The following is a 17,058-nucleotide window of genomic DNA, read 5'->3' as shown; positions in this document are numbered from 1 at the left end:
GATCTCAAACGCGCCCCGTCGATCAAGCCCACGGGCGCCGCCAAGATCCGGTAAACCCTAGTCGCCCCAATCGCCTTTGGGAGGACCGCGGTTTCCGGAAAACGAGCCTCTGGTCCGTATTGCCAGGTATTCTATCCTATCCAGGCCGGTTCAGTCTCTCGAAGGTGCCCATAGGGATAGTATGTGCATGTGTGCTTTTATAGGGGTGAGTGTATGGGCGTATGTATGAGCGCTCGCTCTGTACTGTGTTCGAAAAAAAAAACGTACCCGGCTGACCCTGAAAAACGTAACCTGCCCCCTCAACTAATTAGCCCCTCCCCAATTTCACCGGGTGGCCCTAGGCCTTTCTTTTTCTTTCAAATCAAATCAGGCCAAGTCAGCACGTTCCTAAAGTTATGTCCCCCGGCCGTTTGGTTTGGTGACTGCGTGCGTGTTTTCTTACGTTTGATCCAACTGTCAACAAAAAAAAACTAAACCTAGTTAGAAAGTAAAGCGGCAGAGGGAAGCGATCGACCGATCGATCGTTTGATTCCTCGATCCCCGGCGATGGAGGAGCTGATCAGCAGCGGGCTGGCGAGGATGGAGGACGCCAGTGCCACCAGAAAGCAAAGGGCGGAGAAGACGTGAGGAGGGAGAACCAAGATGAGGATATTAACAGCACACCTCCACCATGTCCGCTGCCGCCGCCGCCGCCGCCGGAGACGATGACGCAGGAGGAGGAGGAGGAGGAGCAGGAGGTTTACAGGGAGGAAGGTCGGATCGCGAGGTACCGCGGGCTGTGGGAGAGCCGCTTCGCCGGCAAATTCGGCTCCTTCGACGACCAGAGTAATAACAATGCTACTATAGCAACACCTCTAGCTCCCCTGTTTCACTCGCATCACTAGCTACCTATATATTTTTGATTCATTCATTGGATTGTGCTCATAGGTTAGTTGTGGCTACGGATGAGAAACAAACAGCCACAAATTAATCAACCTCACTCATAGATTAGTCATCTGAGTGGTTAGTCCTCCAAAGGCCATGTTGTTAACTGTGTGCAATGTTCTTAATATATAAAAAGGGCGAAATCAGAGACCCTATCTAACCAGCTTTATTTATCATGGATGTGTCTCGTTTACTAACAACAACAACAACAACAAAGCCTTTAGTCCCAAACAAGTTGGGGTAGGCTAGAGGTGAAACCCATAAGATCTCGCAACCAACTCATGACTCTGGCACATGGATAGCAAGCTTCCACGCACCCCTGTCCATAGATAGCTCTTTGTCGATACTCCAATCCTTCAGGTCTCTCTTAACGGACTCCTCCCATGTCAAAATCGGTCGACCCCGCCCTCTCTTGACATTCTCCGCACGCTTTAGCCGTCCGCTATGCACTGGAGCTTCTGGAGGCCTGCACTGAATATGCCCAAACCATCTCAAACGATGTTGGACAAGCTTCTCCTCAATTGGTGCTACCCCAACTCTATCTCGTATATCATCATTCTGGACTCGATCCTTCCTCGTGTGGCCACACATCCATCTCAACATACGCATCTCCGCCACACCTAACTGTTGAACATGTCGCCTTTTAGTCGGCCAACACTCCGCGCCATACAACATTGCGGGTCGAACCGCCGTCCTGTAGAACTTGCCTTTTAGCTTTTGTGGCACTCTCTTGTCACAGAGAATGCCAGAAGCTTGGCGCCACTTCATCCATCCGGCTTTGATTCGATGGTTCACATCTTCATCAATACCCCCATCCTCCTGCAACATTGACCCCAAATACCGAAAGGTATCCTTCCGAGGTACCACCTGGCCATCAAGGCTAACCTCCTCCTCCTCACAGCTAGTAGTACTGAAACCGCACATCATGTACTCGGTTTTAGTTCTACTAAGCCTAAAACCCTTTCGATTCCAAGGTTTGTCTCCATAACTCTAACTTCCTATTTACCCCCGTCCGACTATCGTCAACTAGCACCACATCATCCGCAAAGAGCATACACCATGGGATATCTCCTTGTATACCCCTTGTGACCTCATCCATCACCAATGCAAAAAGATAAGGGCTCAAAGCTGACCCCTGATGCAGTCCTATCTTAATCGGGAAGTCATCGGTGTCGACATCACTTGTTCGAACACTTGTCACAACATTATTGTACATGTCCTTGATGAGGGTAATGTACTTTGCTAGGACTTTGTGTTTCTCCAAGGCCCACCACATGACATTCCGCGGTATCTTATCATAGGCCTTCTCCAAGTCAATGAACACCATATGCAAGTCCTTCTTATGCTCCCTATATCTCTCCATAAGTTGTCGTACCAAGAAAATGGCTTCCATGGTCGACCTCCCAGGCATGAAACCAAACTGATTTTTGGTCACGCTTGTCATTCTTCTTAAGCGATGCTCAATGACTCTCTCCCATAGCTTCATTGTATGGCTCATCAGCTTAATTTCACGGTAATTAGTACAACTCTGAACATCCTAATCTTTTGGGTTTCATCTCCATAAGAGTGGCTGAGTTTTTATGTTGGCTCGCCAAGCCTATCACAACCCTCCTCCTTTACCCGGGCTTGGGACCGGCTATGTTGAGACAACATAGGCGGAGTTTACTGATAACAACAAAATCTATGCGTTCCTGTGACCAAAACCTAGCTTGATTTTGCTTCATGCGACATTGCAGCTAGTCTTGGTCCCATGCGCTTCACATCCGGACCCATCCCGAGCTACGCGAGACCTCATTGTACCATGCAGATCTTCAACATCCGAGTGGCCGACCTCGAAGAAGGTGTCAAGTGGCCGCTGCATGTACATGGCCTGGTCGCCGCCAGGGATACATCGGATCACAATCGCAACTTCCTCTTCAACCGCACCGAGGATAACTGCCAAATCCTAACCCAAGAGGCATACACCATGCATCATTTGTTTCTATCGGTTGTTTTATGTTAAAATATATTTCCCATCATTCTTAATATCCATCTGTTTGGACATTTGGATGGACCTACTTGATTTGACTGGCTGGAGCATGTATTCGATATATTTACCATATTTCTTATCTTCTTTGTAGGATCCATATCTACTACTGACAGGCCCGTCGCGCGCGATCGTGATCATCGACCCCATCACGATTGAGTTTCAGCTAAAGGTGAAGAGCAAGACGGACCCCGAAGAGGACGAGATGCTGGCCTTCGGGATCTTCAACTACCCCCAGACCTACCTTGCCACACATGTGATCCGCTCTGGTATCCTCTGCGACCGGTGCACGATCGAGCTTGCCTACGCGCCGCTGGACCCCTCGGTCGAGGCGACCGTCATCGGTGTCCGGATCATCGATGGTGTGTGGCCAGAGGGTCTCCGGGGGCGCGTCGTCGCCGAGGTCACAACGGTGAGGGAAGGAGAGGTTCTGCTGCTCGACTCCCGGGACGGGAAGATGCCGATCAGCCCTTCGACCGGCGCGGTCGAGCTCTCGAGGCGCGTCGTGTCGGTGGACCTCGAGGGGGGGAAGCTGGTTGTCTCTGTGGTGGCGTCCCCTCAGATCGCTGGCAAAGAAGACGGCGATGGATGTGGTGGCGCTGCGGTCGTTGTTGCGCGAGGCGAGGCCGTGTTCGCGCCGGAGAGGGCCGGCACTCGCAATCGCACCTGCGATCTTGGCTTCTGCAAGGTGGAGGTTGCTGTTGCATGGTCCCTTGTTTCGAGCTTGTGGAATGAGCGGCGCGCCCTCGCGAAACTCGCGGAGGAGAGGGCATGAATGAGTGTTCTTTGTGTTCCTGTGTAGTGATCAGCTCAGGCAAGCACTGGAACGGAGGTTCTTCGATGTCTAGTCTGGTAGTTTATTCAGTCTACTTAATTACTATATGTTGTGACTGGTTAACTGATTCTCCGTATGACCGTCTCTTTTTTTCACTTGTCTTTGTTCAACTATAAGTAAGTTTTGTGTTGACCTACTTTGGTTTGTTACCTGTTGGCTTGCAAGATGTAAAACCTGAAAGATGCTAGTGTTCCAGCAAAAACATACACATACAGTGATAAGTGCACATACAGGTAAAATTTGATTCCTTTCAGGAGACAAAGCTCAAGTCTCAGCACAAATCCACTCATCATGTCATTTCAGGTTTTGTACTACAACATAACATCCTGGCACATTGCACATTTCAAGGTGGAGGTCACTGTTGCCTGGTCCCTTGTTTAGAGCATGGTGAATGAGCGGCGCGCCGCCGCGAAACTCACGGAGGAAAAGCCATGAATGGATGTTCTTTGTTTCTTGTGGTGCTCCACCCAAGCATTCCAGGTGTTCTTTGTTTTTCTCTCTTTGTTTAGCCTTGTTTCAGAGCTGCTCTTGTCTGCTTAGTTTCTTTTCAGAGCTGATGGAGTGTCTCTGTATAGCCATGCTATTTATTTTTACTTATCTTTGCTCAGTTGTAAGTAAACCGGTGTTGGCCTACTTTGGGCTGTTACCTGTTGGTAAAAGAAGTAAAACCTGAAAGATGCAAGTGTTCCAGCAAAAACATAACACTTGCTAATTAACATGAAGAATTAATTCTGCCTTGTGTTACAGCAATTTAATCTAACCTTCCCAGGGAGTTAACCAGTGATAAATGTACATACAGTTAATTTGATCCCCCCCAAGAGATAAATCACATGTGTCGCGCAAATTCACCCACATATCATTTCAGGTTTTGCGGTACAACATAATATCCTAGCATTGCGTTGCGGGCTTCTACTTTCGACCGTAAGATGAGGCAATACAAATGATAATCATGAACTTCCGAGGAACGCCCAGAATGATTTGCATCGTCGGTGCAGCAAGCAAGTATGAGATGCGACTCAAATGTCGCCAGTCTACTTCCCCGGGTATCACTGAGGAACGGCCATCAGATATTTGCATTTTCACCGGGCTGCATATCTTGCCCATGAGGCCATGACAATCCTAGAGACTATCACACAGGTTACAAGATACCTACAATGCACTGTCTGCCTCATCATCATCTTCTCTGCGTAGGCTTCAGGAGGTCTTTGAGAGTTCCCGGCCGCCTGGCGTCCTTGGCCTGCAACGACTCCTCAGTGCCGCAGCTGCAGCTGCTCGTGTTGAGGTTCGCGCCACAGACTAGGCACAGGCCTGCTGCAGAAGGCGTCCAGCATGATCTCCAAGTGGATGATGTCCCGGAGGTTCTTCGAGATGTCGATCTCCTTCTCCCCGGCTGGGAAATGCAGGCGGTCATCCCAGTCTATATCCTCGTCGTCTTCGTCCTGGCTGCCGGACAGCGAAGGGAACTTGGTCCTGTCTTCCTCATACACGGTGCCGAGGTCAATCACATCAGGTTCCTGCACCGGGTCCTCTGTCAGCAGGAGGGAGAAGTTTGAGAATTTGCCTTCGGCAGCTGGCTCAGCACATAATGGGTTTAAGAACCAACAGCAACGACACTGCTAAGTTGTACCCTCAAATCAGCCAAGTCAAAAAAAAATAAAAAAAATAGGCCATGAACAAAATTAATGCTGGTTTTATCAGGAGAAAAAACTATGTTGCGGTTCTTTCATAAAGAGTCAACTTTGTTGCAATTAACTAGAAACAGAGTATTTCCATATGACAAAGCTCTTCTAAACCCATAGAGAAACGATAACTTTTTGTGTGCCATTGCGACCTCTCTAGAATGTCCATATAAACAACATCACACGTCTTTTGATTGGCGTTTATATGCGCCTAAGGAAATGGTGTCATTGCAAACTACTCCCCGTCATAGTCCTTACTCTTAACCTCGTTCGCCGTGTAACAATATAAGCTCATATGGATTTTTGTTTAAACTAGTCCCCGTCATTCTCTTTACCCTTTTTTGTTTCCGCTATACTCTTAACTTCATTCGCCGTGTAAACTATATGGGCTTATAAAGGTCATGTGGGTTTTTCTTTAAGCTGGCCCCCGTCATCGTCCATACTCTTAGCCACAGTATCAAAAAACCATAGTATTAGAACATATATATAGGCATGAAATATCATCACAATATACAAGTACTAGACTATTCTGCAGTATATATTAGAGTATTTTTCTTGTGCGTTGAACTAACCAACCATTTGGAAGAGTACTTCAGTTCCGACAAATATGCATGATGGTGCACACAATTCGGCTTAACTAATCTATATCTTGTACGTAAAGATTTTTTACAGATTTGTCGTTTGTTTGCATCTCCTCGCTAGATATACACAAACGCAGAAAGATCTACAAGATGCGATGATAAAAGTAATGAGCTACTATAGAAAGCTAACCAAAGTTGTTATATCTATGTATGACAAGGCTAATCAAAGTTGTTATACGTATGTATGAGAACAACACTTTTGTATCCAAAAGGAGCCTCACATTCATTTTTGGTCGTGGGAGAAGAGGATACAACCTTCAATTACTCATGTTCTGCTGCAGGGTTGTCGTTGTGTTCGCGATTCTCCTGCTCCTGCTCCGTCACCGGCGGGGACAGCCGCAGCGAGGAGACGGTAACGGTGCAGCGAGGGGACAACCGCAGCGAGGGGACAGTGGCAGCGGCAACGGTGCGGCAGGGGACGGCGAGGCTTGAGAAGGCGAGCTCTTCGTCGTCGTCTCGCCTTGGCAGCCGGCTCCGCCGATCTCATCCTCACCGAGCGCGATCTCTAGGTGCCGCTTCCTGGGCTCCATCTGGTTCCTAGCACACACACACACACACATGTGAAGATGAAAGAAAGAAACAACGGAATTCCTGCAGAGATTGAGATGCTTGCTGCCCAACATAACGTACTTGAAGGCAAGGAAGACGATGCACTGCGCCCTCATCTGCCTCAGCTGCGGCTGCGTGTAGGCTGCCGCCGTAGCAGGGCGAGCCGTCGAAGGAAGCATCTCTGCTCAGCCGTTCTCGGTGTTGATGTGTTGAGTTCAGTATCTGCTTGCCTTGCCTTCCTATCCTTCTTGGATCTGCAACCGTAATGTATTATTCATCACAAGGCACGCACACACTAGGACAAGACTACAAGATTTGCCGGGACAGTGACATGAGAATGCAGCCAAGAGAAAAGGCCAAAACAGCAAACCTGAATAGGCTTCTTCATTGGCGTGCAGCATATACAAATGCATCAGCAGCGACGCAGATGTATTGAACGCCAAGTGCTGAATGCTGACAGGATATGGTTGATTGGATGAACAAACCAACAGATAAACACCAAGTTGACCGCCTCTAACAAGCCATCAGACCATATAATAAAATAAAGCATACTGATTGATCAAATATTATAAAGCGATAACAAGTCTTCAGATTGGCCTACCGCATATTAGACAAACAGAAATGAATGAAAAGACAACCAGATTAAACCTTCCAACTAGCATATAAAGACAGGGTCAAATTTGACCTACTGCGTATCTGAATATTATAAAGAAGTAATAGATCTTCAGATTGACCTACTGCGTATCAAACAGGAATGGGTCAAATTTGCATGAATTCAAGATCCAGAAACAGAGCATAACAGGTGTCGAATGGCAATTGAAACTTCATCCAGGTTTGGTGATAATCCTAGACTAGATAGTATGAAGGTGCAGCCAACAATTAAGTTGGAGATTTGAATATGCATAAGTAGGTAGAGATGAGCATAAGTTACAGGAACAATTAAGTTGGAGATTTGAATATGCATTTTCTTCTACTCTAAATGGGCAAGTGCACTGCTTTCAAATGACTCAGTGTTGTCTTCTATGCATGATTTTTTCACACTTTCAACTAAGCTGGCATGTTACCATTAGACCTATAGCCATTCCATCATGCAGCTCTGGCACAAATTGTCGAAGCCGAAGAAAATGGGGTTCATGTGTGGTACCTTCAGAAACACTTCCTTTGGTTCCATTTGATGCCAAAAGGTCTTCAAAAAAGAAACGCGCCCACCGAAGGTCAGACATAAAGGAGAAGTCACAACAACTGAGGCGCACTCTGAGGTCCCAGAAGTTGAACTGGTATCTCGTCCATTTTTCCCCATCAAGAAAACTTGCCATCAACAAGGTGCTACAGAGAAATGCAACTCCACATGCATGGATCACTCATCTCCAGCAAATTTCACCCAAATGCTCATCTCTACCTACTCGAGCCAAGATTCAGAAATTAGAAATTGTATGAAAGATGGATCATTCACTTTGTTGGTGCTGACTGATCCACATGCTAGCTAGATCAACCAGGATGTCTGTTGCAACAACACATAGGGACCGAAGAAGTGGATCAACAAGAATCAAGTGCAAGTAGTGCGTTCATGATTGGATGGAAAAAAATCTCTAGATCCCCAGAAGGTAACTCAAAGAAATGAGATAAATGCCGTTTGCGTGTTGACATAGGTACTCCCTCCGTTTGGAATTATTTGTCGCGGAAATGGATGTATCTAGATGTATTTTAGTTCTAGATACATCCATTTCTGAGACAAGTAATTCCGAACGGAGGGAGTACCATTTTGTGTTCTGGAACCAAAAAGGATCAACACGCAGCAGACCAATAGTATAGACTTTACAGAAAGGATCGACTCGCTCTGTGCCCCCATCAGCTAGCCGCCCAAGGACTTTGCCGCAGCAGTCCTGGACAACACCTTGATCTGGCCCCTCATCCGCCCCCAGGCCCTCATCCACCATGGGTCAAGCCTCAGCCTCCTTCTCCCCGTCCACCGCGACCCACCTCCGCGGGTTCTGGAGCCCGAGCGGCCGCAGCGACGACCACGCTTGCACGGCAGTCCCCCGGAGAGGTCCATCTGTTCTTGACCAGTATGTCCTTCCCAAAGTAGCCGGAAACAGGGAATGGTGGGCCGTCCCTCGACCCGGATTCATCGACCCAGAATCAGATTCGGGAACGAGGGTCGATTCGGTAAGATTCAATGCGGATTCGGCGTTTCCGCAGCCGGATCGTCGATTCAGGTTCGGCGACTCGACAATCTTGGTTCCTGAATTGACCGAGTAAGCAAAAGGTCAGCCATATCAATCGCGAACTCCTTGTTTTACTCTCTGCCCCATTCTTTTCCACTCCTCTAAATAACTCCTCGTTCTGCTCTCCAATTACTCCAAGGCTGCTAATAAATTTTCCATTGGGAAGGAGATGATTTATTTTAGTCTTCATGGATCAACGATTCACGTTTCTCATTTCATGGTACCGTACCAGATTCATCGTATCGGAATTCATTGGATCATGTTTCCGCTTTAGAAAAATCGTTCTAGAGATGTATATCCCCGTTGTACCCTATTTTTTCTAGCCTCCAGACTCTCGCACCCCGTTCCCGTTCCTCGTTCCTGTTAGATGTGTATAGCCTTTTCGGTTTATCCCCATTGTATAAGGGGTCTCTTGCACTTTACCACACACCTGTATATGTATCGGCCTTTGGCCCTCCTGAGAATACAGTTGCTCATTATCCAACATGGTATCAGATGCTAGGCTAGCTCCTTTCTCCCGCACGCCGCAACTCCGTGCTCCTCGTTCCTAGCCTGCTCGTCTCCGGCCCGACTCTGCTTCTCCTCCCCAGGCCGTCGCTTCTTCTGCCTCTGTCTCGTCCGGCTGCTGCTCCGTTTTGAAGCAGCCCCGTCAGGACCACTTGCCCGACCGCCGCCGCTCTCGTTCGGCCGCCGCCGCCGCCGCGCGGCCCGCCCGGCCGCTGCCTTGAGTGCCCTCGGCTCCGCCCGTGCGTGAGCACGCCTCGAGTGGCCTCTGCTCCACTCGTGCATGAGCACACCCGCCTCGGCCGGGGCTGGCTCTCGATCCACTCTGGATCGGCCGCCCTCTGCGTGAGCGCGTGCGCTTCTGCTGCTTCTCCCGATCCAGATCCGTTCGACTGTAGTTGACTTCCAAAAAAAAGAGCAACAACACCAGAGTGACTTCCTTATGTCCTCCTCGGGCTATGTTGCGGTTCCTCGGTGCTCGGTGATCTTCGATGGCACCAACTATGCTGAGTTTGTGGGCTTCATGCGCATCCATATGCGTGGACTCCTTCTGTGGGGTGTTCTTTCTGGCGAGGTCCCCTGCCCACCATGCCCTGCTGCGCCTGTGGCCCCAATCCCACCGGTGCCGCCGGTACTGGCTGCTGAGGCTTCTCAGGCTGTCCGGTGATGCCGCCAAGGCCCTTGATGATGTTGTAGTGGATGCTTATGATCAGCAGGTATCTGCTTATTCTGATGCTCTTTCGGTGTACCGCGATGATATGTCTGCTTACACTCAGTGGTGCAATGATGATGCTTGTGCTGCTGCTGTTCTCACTGCGAGTGTCCTCCCTCAGTTTTGCTTCGGAGTTCATGGGCCTTAGCACTGTTGCAGCGATGTCGTCCTATCTTTGTCAGCGCTATCAGCCCTCTGGCGATGCTTTATACCTCTATGTGGTGCGTTAGGAGCATGCTCTTCAGCAGGGTGACTTGTCTGTTGATGAGTTCTATTCACAGTGCTCTGTCATCTGGCGTCAGCTTGACTCACTGCGGACAGTTGTTTGTGGCACTTGCCGCTGCTGTCAGACTACGCGGTCTGACTTGGAGTTTCAGAGGGTTCATGAGTTCTTATCTCGTCTCCGCTCTGAGTTTGAGCCCCGACGTGCTCACTTGCTTGCTCGTGGTCGTGTTCCTATCTCGGAGGTGCTTGCCGAGCTTCGTGCTGAGGAGACCCGCCTTTGCTCTGCTGAATTGCTGGTGGTCCCGTCTGTGTTGGCTGCTCGTGCTCCTCTGTCGTCTGCTCGGCTCACTGCTCCACTGCTCCTTCCCACACCTTCAGGGGGGTGAGTCAACCTGCTTGCACTGAGAGGGGCCGGTCGCGCCGTGACACCTTCTGTGGCTACTGCTCTCGGCCAGGTCACCCAGAGTCTAATTGCCGTGAGAAGAAGCGGGACCAGCGGCGCTCCTCTTCCAGTGGGACTCCTGGATCTTCCTCGACTCCGTCACTCACTGACCAGGATATTGTGAGGCTTAAACGTCTCTTGGCCTCCTCAGGCTCTTCGTCAACTGGTTCAGCTGCTTCTGTGACTGCAGACACTTATCCACCATCACAGGCATCTACACAGTCAGGTACATCTTCGTTGGTCTAGGATTCTGGAGCCTCCTTCCATATGTCTTCTGATTCTTCTGTATTGTCTTCTCTTCGACCTCTCGATTCGCCTATTAATGTTCTCACTGCCGATGGCACATCTCTTCCTGTTGCCAGTCGTGGTATTCTTTCCACTCCGTCCTTCTCTGTTCCCAGTGTTTCACATGTTCCTCGTCTTACCATGAATCTTTTTTTCGCTGCCCAACTTACTGATTCTGGTTGTCGTGTCATTCTTGATACCGACTCTTGCTCCATTCAGGATCGTCACACCAAGGTTTTGGTTGGAGCTGGCCCTCGGCGCCGTGAGTCAGAGGGCCTTTGGGAGGTTGACTGGCTTTGTGTTCCTTCTGCTGCCACCACTTCTGCCAGCTCACATGCTCTCGCTGCCTGTTCGTCTGCGTCCTTCTAGCAGTGGCATCATCGCCTTGGTCACATCTGTGGCTCTCGCTTGTCTTCTTTAGTTCGTCAGGGCCTCTTAGGGTCTGTATCTGGAGATGTCTCCTTACATTGTAATGGTTGCAGACTTGGCAAACAGACTCAGTTACCTTATCCTTCTAGTGAGTCAGTATCTCAGCATCCGTTTGACTTAGTTCATTCTGATATCTGGGGTCCTGCTCCCTTTGATTCGAAAGGTGGTCATCGCTACTATGTTTTGTTTATTGATGATTTCTCTCACTACACTTGGCTCTACTTCATGAAATCTCGTAGCGAGGTTCTCTCTCTATACAAATGTTTTGCTGCCATGGTTCACACTTAGTTTGCCACGTCCATTCGTATTTTTCGTGCTGACTCCGCTGGGGAGTATATCTCTCAGCAGTTGCGTGGTTTTTTAGCGGAACAGGGTACTCTTGCCCAGTTCTCATGTCCCGGGGCTCATGCTCAGAATGGCGTTACCGAATGCAAGCATCGTCATTTGCTTGAGACGGCTCGTGCGCTAATGATTGCTGCTTCCCTTCCACCCCATTTTTGGGCAGAAGTTGTTTCCGCATCCACCTATCTCATCAACATTCAGCCATCGACTGCTCTTTAGGGTGGTATTCCTATGGAGTGTCTCACTGGTCGCTTTCCTGACTACTCAGCTCTTTGTATGTTTGGATGTGTGTGCTATGTTCTTCTTGCCCCCCGAGAACGCACTAAACTGACTGCTTAGTCGGTTGAGTGTGTCTTCCTTGGCTACAGCAATGAACACAAGGGCTATCGATGTTGGGATCCTGTAGGTCGTCGCTTGTGCATCTCGCGTGATGTGAATTTTGACGAGTCTCGTTCTTACTACCCACGTTCTTCTTCCTCGAGTTTCTCTGTTAATGACCTTTCCTTCCTTCTCCTTCCTGATACACCCTGCTACGTGCCTCCTGTGTCACCTCTTCCCCCGACACCTCTCATTTCTTCTCATTCACCACCGACCATGTCTTCTCCATCCTCCTCCTCCACCTCTCCACCATCATCTCCAATCTGTCGTCCTCTCTCCCCGTTTCCTCTCCACTATACTCGTCGATCTCGTACTGAGAATGTCTCCTCTGACGAGCCTTCCACCTCTGCTGCACCTCTCATGCCTCCCCCGGTTCACAACCTCCGTGCTCGGCCTCGCCCCCCACCTGATCGCTACTCCCCTGATTGGTACGGTCTCTCTGTTCTTGCTGAGCCCACTTCCTATCGGACTGCCATGCCTCAGCCTGAATGGCAACTTGCGATGTCCGAAGAGCTTGCTGCTCGTGAGCGCTCTGGCACATGGGATCTGGTTCCCCTTCCTTCCGGTGTCCGTCCCATCACCTGCAAGTGGGTCTACAAGATTAAGACTCGCTCTGACGGTTCTCTTGAGCGCTACAAAGCTCATTTTCTGGCCCGTGGTTTTCAGCTGGAGCAGGGGCGCGATTATGATGAGACATTCGCTCCTGTGGCCCACATGACCACTGTTCGCACTCTTCTTGTTGTGGCTTCTGTTCGTCAGTGGTCCATCTCTCAACTTGATATTCAGAACGCTTTTCTCAATGGTCAGTTGCGTGAGGAGGTTTATATGCAGCCACCACCAGGGTACTATGCTCCTGATCGTATGGTCTGTAGACTTCGCCGCTCCCTATATGGTCTCAAACAGGCCCCTCGCGCCTGGTTTGAGTGTTTTGCCTCTATGGTGATTGCCGCTAGTTTCTTGCCCAGTAATCATGATCCAGCGTTGTTTGTTCACACGTCTCCTTGTGGTCGGACTCTTCTCCTTCTCTATGTTGATGACATGATCATCACTGGTGACGACTCTGATTACATTGCCTTTGTTAAGGCTCGTTGTCGGTGTCAAAACCGGCGGATCTCGGGTAGGGGGTCCCGAACTGTGCGTCTAGGTGGATGGTAATAGGAGACAAGGGACACGATGTTTTACCCAGGTTTGGGCCCTCTTGATGGAGGTAAAACCCTACGTCCTTCTTGATTAATATTGATGATGTGTGTTACAAGAGTGGATCTACCACGAGATCAAGGAGGCTAAACCCTAGAAGCTAGCCTATGGTATGATTGTTGTTCGTCCTATGGACTAAAGCCATCCGGTTTATATAGACACCGGAGAGGGCTAGGGTTACACAAAGTCGGTTACAATGGTAGGAGATCTACATATCCGTATCGACAAGCTTGCCTTCCACGCCAAGGAAAGTCCCATCCGGACACGGGACGAAGTCTTCAATCTTGTATCTTCATAGTCTTCGAGTCCGGCCGACCATGATAGTTCGGCTATCCGGACACCCCCTAGTCCGGGACTCCCTCAGTAGCCCCCGAACCGGGCTTCAGCGACGACGAGTCCGGCGCGTATATTGTCTTCGGCGTTGCAAGGCGGGATCTCCTTCAACCTTCATGCTCCTGTCGAATAGTGTCTGGCTTCCTTATAAATGTTGCGCTCCTTGGCTTCTACGCCCAATAATGGCCTTCTTCCACGTGCCGTATGAATGCGAAAAGCTAGGGTATTTTTACATTTTACCCCCTAGCCGCACGAACGAGCTGCCTATAAGAGAGGTGAGGATCTAGATCCAGCTCACACCATCCTCCATTCGCAAGTTCTCATCGAAGCGCTTCTGACAAAAATCCATTCCATCATGGATAGTCGACGCGGCTCCTCCTCTCGCGCTCCCAGCCCTAAGCCTGGAGATTGGGGGAGATGCTCAGTTCCACACAGCGAGCTAGTGGCGCTCCAAACCGAGGGATATCTTCCCCCAGCTTTCATGGTTCCGGTTCGAGCCGGACTGGCCACCTTCAAGGGTGAAAAGCAGGCGGAGAGCATCCCCAACCCTTCCAAAGGAGAGCGGGTATGCTTCGTCCCTTATCTAATAAGGGGGCTCGGATTTCCCATACATCCGTTTCTCCGGGGGCTCCTGGAGTTCTACGGACTCCAGCTTCACCACCTCACACCTGCCTCCATTTTGCACACCGCAGGCTTTGTAGCTCTTTGCGAGCTGTTCCTGGGCATCGAGCCCCATTTTGCGTTGTGGAAGAGATTGTTTTGCCTTGTACCCCGTTCTTATGAGGGGTCGATATATCAAGTGGGCGGAGCCAAAATATGGCGCATCACCGGGACTGGATATCTATCCGGCACCCCGAAGAAGGCGTCCGAAGACTGGCCTTCGGAATGGTTCTACATGGAGGACGCCCCTCTGCCGGATCCAGTTCGGATCAGCCTCCCGGAGTTCAGCAATGCTCCCTTGAAGAAACGCCTGAGTTGGCGCCCTCGGAGCCCTCAACGGGAGGATGATAGGAGCGTCCATTATCTGATGGGCCGGATTAGGTTACTGGCCCACTCCGGATTGACCATGATTGGAATCATGGCCACGTGCATTATGCGAGGGGTGCAGCCACTCCAATATAGGGGCCACCCTATGTGGGATTTCAGCGGGGAAGACGACGCCACCCGTCACGGCCGCAGAGGGCTGAGCTCGGCAGCCGATCTGGCAAAGATCCTATCCGGCTTGTACAAGGGGGAGGAGGAAGACTTTCTCCACACGAGCTGGGTAAGCGGACGTTTATCTACCCGATCCATACTTCCAAAGTCAAGTATTTTACTTTGTGATTTCGGCGCAGGAGCTGCGCCGGGACGTGGAGGGCATACGAAGCCTAACTCCACAGCCCGAGGATCCGGAACGATCCCTTGATCCGACCTCCGAAGAGGATCCAGACATAAAGGTGGAGCTGATTAATGGGGTGTTCCACCAACTTAGCATGGACAATGCCCTAGTCGCCATTACGGCTGACTACCCCGGTTTGATTCCGGCCTCCCAGGTGACTACGACTGAGGTCTTGATACCATCATTTGATCCGTGCTCAATTCTGACCATCCTATACTGATGGTGCATCGCAGGAGGTGCCTTTAAGGCGGGAAGCCGAACCTGCGGCGGCTGACCAGCAAGGGTCAGTTCGGCCCAGCAGGCGGAAGAGGAGTGCGACGCAAATCGAAACGTCGCCGCAACGGTACGGTGCACCGTTGTTTTTAAGGGAAGGATCCCTATGAGGTATATTAACGCTCATAACTTTTTCCAGGAGAAAGAGCGCTCGCCGGACAGTGTTCGGAGAGGTTGCCAATCAAGCCTCCGTCAGCCATGCTCCATCACGTGGTCCGGAAGTGGAGGCGAACACAGGGCAAGAGCCAGATGCTCCTCCGACGGAGGATGCCGACAGGCTGTCCGCCACCCGGTCTGAGGTGGAGAGCGCCATGAATCACAGGCGTCGCCGGACAGTTCTTCGTGACGCGTATTTCTCCCCGGAGGCATTGAATGCCTTTGATGCGGGAAACGCGCACCTCCGTGCTGCTCAAGATGGTTTAACCAGAGCCACGGAGCAGTATGTGAAGGGCATACGGGTAAGTAGTTTTAATAGTTATATATGCTAGTAGCCCCCGAGACTTAAAATAGTTAAAATAACTGATTTAAGGATCATTTATTATGCAGGATCTTACAGAGAAGAATACCCACCTGTCCCAGAAGCTCCAAGAGTGCAAGGCCCAACTTGAGGCCGCACTAGCCACCACAGGGGGAGCCACAGAGACCCCCACTGGTAATACGTACTTCAAAAAGATAAGTAGTTAACAAAGTGCGGCGTGTGCGTAAATCTGACAATAATATTGCAGAGGGCGCCGGACTAGATCCAGACAGGCAACAGCTACTGCGTCAGCTAAAGGCCGGCGAGAGGGTGCTTATGAAGGTGCAACAGGAGAGAAACAAGCTCCAAGATGCCCACACCCAGCTAGGAGAAGAGCTGAAAGGTGTTCGGGCCCAGCTGTCTGGCTCCGTGAAGGAGAATCAGCGGCTTCGTCGCGGCATTTATAGTAAGTGCTTGAGCAAATTCCTTTGAAAAGAAGAATTCGGCGAGGAAGTCGATTAACAGAAATGTGTCTTTAGGTGTGCTCACAGGTCGCCCTGCGGAGGAAATGCCTGGTTCAACGGGTGACCAACTTCCCGAGCTGGTTCAACTGCTCGAACGTGTTCAGCAGGCGATGAGTGGCATCGTTCAGGCTTTATGGCCTTCCATCTCCCTACCCGAGGGCCTTGGAGAGCTTGCTGAGAAGCTTCAGGGAGGGCGGCGACGCCTCCGTCTGTGGAAAATATCGGCCTGCCGTCAAGGCACCAGGGAGGCCTGGGCCATGGTGAAGACGCGGTACCCGAAGGCTGACCCAAACCACATGGCCGAGGTCGGACCTGCGGTGCCTGATGGGAAGGAGATCCCTGTGAGCTTGATGTACGACCAAGTAGAACTGGCCGCCAAATATTCCCAACAGGACTGTAAATTAGACAGCCTGTTAGATGGGATTGAAGAGGAGTACAATTAGTCAGTTTGACGATGTAATTTGAAATGACATGTAAAATGCCTTCTAGCCGGATTGTAGATCGTTTGTCTTTGCGGACCTTTTCGCTTCAACCTCCGGACCCAACAGTCCGGAGTGTGTCCGAATACCCTTACGGTTATAGAAGAACCGGGGCATGCGTGGAGACAAGGCGTCGGGGTCATAATTGCTTTATCAGACAAGTGCCCAACTAGCTATGTTATATTACATGGTTAGTAAGAAACATCTTCCAGGGAGATTAG

This window comes from Triticum aestivum, chromosome 2B, assembly GCF_018294505.1.
Source record: "Triticum aestivum cultivar Chinese Spring chromosome 2B, IWGSC CS RefSeq v2.1, whole genome shotgun sequence".
In the NCBI taxonomy this organism is placed as follows: Eukaryota; Viridiplantae; Streptophyta; class Magnoliopsida; order Poales; family Poaceae; genus Triticum; species Triticum aestivum.
Note: the sequence above shows the minus strand (reverse complement) of the source record.